Source organism: Cornus florida, unplaced genomic scaffold (assembly GCF_030987335.1).
Source record: "Cornus florida cultivar Cherokee Brave unplaced genomic scaffold, ASM3098733v1 CherokeeBrave_3.0.0_Hap2_Chr09, whole genome shotgun sequence".
Taxonomy (NCBI): domain Eukaryota; kingdom Viridiplantae; phylum Streptophyta; class Magnoliopsida; order Cornales; family Cornaceae; genus Cornus; species Cornus florida.
The window spans coordinates 36,502,422-36,508,107 of record NW_026775579.1 but is presented as its reverse complement, the minus strand read 5'-3'; the positions used below and the strand labels follow the sequence as shown (position 1 = coordinate 36,508,107).

Sequence of the window (5,686 nt, the reverse complement as noted above, 5' to 3'; positions counted from 1 at the left end):
GCCTCGTCGTCTAAACTCTTCTTGGCCCTGCGGTGATAGTGTCCGCGAGCTACAGTCTTGACCCTAGCCATGGCCTGCAAAATAAAAGGAAAACTTACAAAATGGGAGTCAATGCCAGCATAAAGAATTAAAGCATAGTTGATACAATCATGTATGTCAAATAAGATAGACAAAACAGATAAGGAACATGAATCTATGCAAGTGACAAGAAATGAGTGACATGATGTGAAGCATGCTAGATAGTATAAGTATGGAATGCATCCAATGTGGAAAACACAAGCATTGGGCATGTATGAGATAGCATGAAACATAAGAGATGGTGTGTGAAATGTGTAAAGCAAATCTGTGAAGTTCAATCGATCACAAAAATGTGAGATCGATTCAAGTTCGATCGATCGATCGAGAATAAGTGAGATCGATCTGTTACAGATCGATCGAATAAAAAGTTCGATCGATTGAACTATGAGGTGAAACTCGAAAAGTCACAGATCTATGACGTGGATGGCACGAGGCCTTCACGAACATGGTCGTAGGCCCATTTACACAACAAATCAACATATTGGGTCACTTGGTTAGGCCCATAACCCCTAAAATCAAAATTAAAATCAAGAAAATATAAAACATATATACACATATATACAAAGCTTCAAATCGTCATCAATGGCAAAATTCACCTTCAAAACACCTTAGATCTAACAATTAGAGCATGTATTTATCAAATTGAAGCTTGAAGTCACATATAAGATCTCGGATCTTACCGGAATCGAGAGAGAAGGTGAGATGAAGATGAGATCCTAGATCCAAGAAGAGAGAGAGAGATTCGACGCTTGGGATGGTCGCCGGAGTCTCACTAGAGGTGGAGAAGAGTTGTATGCGATGGCGAAGGGTGAAATGAGGGTTTGAGATCGATTCTTGTGAAATCGATCGAATGACCCTAAATCAATTTTTAAAAACATTCCCTTGCCAGTTCGATCGATCAAACTGACATCGATCACTCCTCTTAAGTGACAAAATATTTTTGGGATTTTTGAAAAATAAAAAATAAAAATAAATAAAATAAAAAGTAAAAATATTTTTAGGATTTTTTTTTAAAATATTTATTTATTTATATAGATATATATATATATATAAATTAAGAATTTAAAACAAAGTCAAAATTTAAAATCAAAGAACAAAGATCGATTTCACCAAGATCGATCTCAGAATACTTTCGATCGATCGAGAATGCAAAGATTTGAAGAAATGTTCGATCGATGAGACAAAAAAGGCTTTTGGATGCAGGTGATACAGGTTCAAAAATTTTCTAAGTGTTGGAACTGCAGATCGATCCAAGATAAAGTTGGATCGATCGAAAAACTAAAAATCGATCTAGGAACAAGTTCGAACGATGGGACAAAGAGCTGAAATATGCAAGTTTTGTTCAAACGATTGGACAGAGAGTGATTTGGATATAGGTTTGATGTAGGTGGGAAGTTCGATCGATCAAACTCATTTTGAGATTGATCGAACTTATGCAAAATGCTCAATTTCAACATAAAAGTGCATGCAATCCTAATCACAGTTCTTAGCAATGCATATGAACCCAAAGCCAATATCTAGACTTCGCAAGAAATAAAATTAAAGATGGAAATGAGGGAGGAATAGAGTTTTGACACCCAACGAAATGTCTTGCTAGTCTTTAACGTCTCTAGCAAGACGTTGGGCTCTTTTAGCCCGGATCAAACATCTTGTAGTACATCCCCTCCTTGATGGGGTGAGAAGTGTTTTGAACTCCACCCAACAAATGGTTCTTTAAGGAACTTATTGGATTGAGCTCAAAAGAAGTTTTTGGTCCTTGGTCAAAGCAGTCTTTAGGCTTCCATGCCTTTTCAAAATAAGACTGTGAAACAACTTTCTTTGGTTTCAAGGTTGAAGATGGACTTTTTGGAATTTTGGTTTCAAGCAAAAACTCTATTCCTTCACATTCATGGTTATAACATTTCTCTACAACATTCACTTCTTCATGCTTATTAAATGAATTGGGTATTGGATTAAAAATATTCAACTTTACCTTCATGTGGCCAAATGAAATCTTCATTATCCCCGTCCTACAATTAATGTTAGCATTCACGGTTGCCAAGAAAGGACAGCAAAGGATAATGGGAATTTGGCTCTTAGGATTTGGGACTGGTTCCGTGTCAATGACAACGAAATCAACGGGAAAGAAGAATTTATCAATCTTAATCAATACGTCCTCAATGATACCTCTAGGCTTTTTGATTGATCGGTCGGCAAGTTGCAAAACCACCGACGTCAGTTTCAAGTCTCTTAAGCTTAATTTGACATATACCGAGTATGGAAGAAGGTTAACACCTGCTCCTAAGTCAAGAAGAGCCCGATTAATGATATAGTCTCCAATGATGCATGAAGTGCTAGGTGAACTAGGGTCCTTAAACTTTGGAAGAGCGTTATGCTGCAAAATTGAGCTTACTTGCTCGGTTAAGACCACTTTCCTAGGTGCTTGACTTTTGTTCTTCCTCTTTTGGGTGCATAAGTCTTTTAAGAACTTGGCATAAGCCGGAATTTGCTTGATTGCATCCAAAAGTGGAAGATTGACTTTCACTTGCCTAAACACATCCATGATTTCATTTGCTTTAGCTTTTTGCTTGTCATTTGAAATGGATCCTTTTAAGGCATCCGGGAATGGAGCTCTTGGCTCAAAAACCTTTTTAGAAATTTTCTTTGAAGTCTCTACAACACAAGAAGTTTTGAAATCATGTTGTAAATCTTTCTTTTCAAAATCACTTTTTAAGGTATTCTCATTTGAAAAATCATGCATATGCAATGAAGGAGGAGTAGGATGTGAAACGGGATGGGTGTCAACTTGTGGTTACACCAGTTCACTCTCTTCATTGGACATACCCACTTGGTTGTCCACAATCTTCCCACTTGTCAAGGTAGTCACCGCATTGACATGCTCCATTGTGTGACCTTCTGATAAAGAATGAGTCTCCACAACACATTGTTGCTTTTGTGGGGAATTCAAAGGCATTTTCCCTTTCTCTCTAGCATTCAAAGTACTAACTATTTGCCCTACTTGGGTTTCTAGCTTAGCAATGGACTGAGAATGAGAATGAAGCAATTGAGTGTTATCCTCTAGAGTACCTAGAGCGGTCAAAACTTTCTCTTCAAAAGCGGGACTCCTAGCATTTCCTTGAGAATATGATGGTTGATTAGGAAAATAAGAATTAGAGAACTGTTTCCTTATGATTGAAATAGTCTATATCCTTGGGAACCTTGGCTTTGCATTGGAGGTGGAACATATTTCCCTTGGAAACCACCTTGGGGAGGGTTTGAGCCTTCCCCTTAGTTTTTCCAAGAGAAATTCGGGTGATTCCTCCAACTAGGATTATAATGATTGACATAAGGATTGTTCCCTTGATTAACAAAAGTTGCATTGACTTGTTCATGATGCTCACTTTGCACATGTCCAAGGAGACAATTGGAAGTAGAATGTAAAACACTTGAACAAGTCATACATGTCTCATTGGATGCATGATGGGAATGGTTAGGGATGGAAGATACTTGATTTGCCGAGTTTTGGTTGATCAAGAATTGATCAAACCTTTGAGTTAAGGATTTCATCTCGGCGGCTATTTCATTGGAATGGTCGACTTGATGTAAGCCAACACTCTTCCTTCCACTTGAATTCCTACCATTCTTAGAAGATCTCGATGCAAAGAATTCTCACTCATGCTCTCATAAAGACGCCACATGTCATCCTCATGCCTATCAATGTAAGAGACACCCATCGAAGCATCAACCATGCCCTTGAAATTGTCCGATAAGCTCTCAAAGAAATATTGAACTAATTGCCATTTGGGCATGTCATGATGTGGACACTTCCTAAGCAATTCATTGAATCTTTCCCATACCTCATGGAATGTTTCCCCATCCCTGTGTGAAAACTCTCAAATTGAGGTTCTCATGGCATTGGTCTTAGAAACCGGATAGTACTTCTTCAAGAGCTCTTGTTGCATTTCTGCCCAAGAAGTTATTGAAAAAGGTCTAAGATTGTTAAACCAATATTTTGCCTTGTCTTTAAGGGTGAATGGAAAAAGTTTAAGCCTTAAGACCTCTTCCGGCATGTCCATGTATCTCACGGTGGAACATACTTCAATAAACTCATCCAAATGCTTGTAAGGTTCTTCACTTGGAAGTCCATGATAGTTAGGAAGCATTTGAATAGTTTGTGGTTTGATCTCATAATGGTGTGCTCTAAATTGTGGCAATTGAATGCATGTGGGTGCATTATATTCATTAGGCACATAGTGATCTCTTAAAGCAAGGGGAGGATTAGCAATTGGAGGTGCAACATGGGCACCTTGATTGCCTTGAATAATGGGAGGTAGTGGAACATAGATTGGCCTTGGCATTCCCAATGAAACTTGGCCTTGTTGTTGTGGTGGATGAACGAATGGCCTCGGCATACCTAATGGTACTTGCATGTTATCATGATGCACATTGGGGTAAAGGATACCTTGTTGGTTTATGTGACCGAGGTCCTCCACATGGTCCTCATTATGTCCTTCCATTGATGAAATGGATTGAATAGAACTTCCTCTTCCCCTAGGGCTTCGAACAACAGATTCAAGATGAAAATTTAAAGGGACAAGAGTGGATCTCAATGATCTACGACCATGCATGCACAATGTAACACAACAAGCAATAATGACAAACACTTCACCTTCACAACAAATCAACAATCAACAAACTTCCTCCACATACAATGTTCCCATACTCCCATGCTATCAACAATATGCAAGAAAAGTACATAGCCTCCACGTGGGCTCACGATTTATCTAAGAATTGAAATATAAGCCTCTACGCGGGCTGACGATTTAACTAGAGTTTGAGTTAAGAAAAAGCTCACAAAGGGTCCTTTAGCACTTCAATTTAATTTCAATTTTTAGCCTTGCAAATTTTTTAAATTTTGCCTTTTTCCTTTGCTTTGCTTAGCTCCTTACTTGGAATACTCCTTTGCTCACCTTCTTGCTTAATGCACCTTGGTTCCACAAATACGACGTTGCCTTCAATCAATCCCCAGCAACGATGCCAAAAACTTGGTGCGTCTCGAGGCGTTAACCCAAAACCCACGGTTTGTGATACCAAAAGACAATGGAGTAGAGCTATGATGAATGTGGCTAAGTTTTACATTTAGAAATTGCCACTACTACCTTTCACTAAAAATATAGTTAGGGCAAGTAGGGATCATCCTAAAGGATTGGTGAGTCGTACTAGATTGAGGAATCAAGATTAGGGTTAGTAAGTCAAGTGATCAAAAGATTGGTTGGTGGTTGAATTACACTAAGATGCAATTTAAACTAAAGTAGGCAATTAAATGTAATGGAGAGAAAATAAGAGAGAAATCTTGGGGTTTAGAGATTACCACTAAGCATAGCTTTTCTACACTCTTAATGAATGATTAATGAGGTGGAAAAACATGTATTGCAACAAAGTACGTGTGTGTGGTTGTTTCAACAAGCATGGATGACAAATTAAGCATATATTGTCTAAGCAACATGGTGGATAGCACAACATATTAAATTAAGCCATTAATCCTTTCTTTAAGCTCACAACCAAACACATCACAAGGTTAGAGATATATGTTACTTGCTTTCATAAGTATGGAACATCAAACAACAAG

The 5,686-nt window shown here is 38.1% G+C and overlaps 1 pseudogene; it reads left to right on the top strand.

Moving 5' to 3' along the window:
• Positions 1–3,864: 3,864 nt before the first annotated feature.
• Positions 3,865–3,963, top strand: LOC132275588 (small nucleolar RNA R71; annotated as a pseudogene).
• Positions 3,964–5,686: the final 1,723 nt, after the last annotated feature.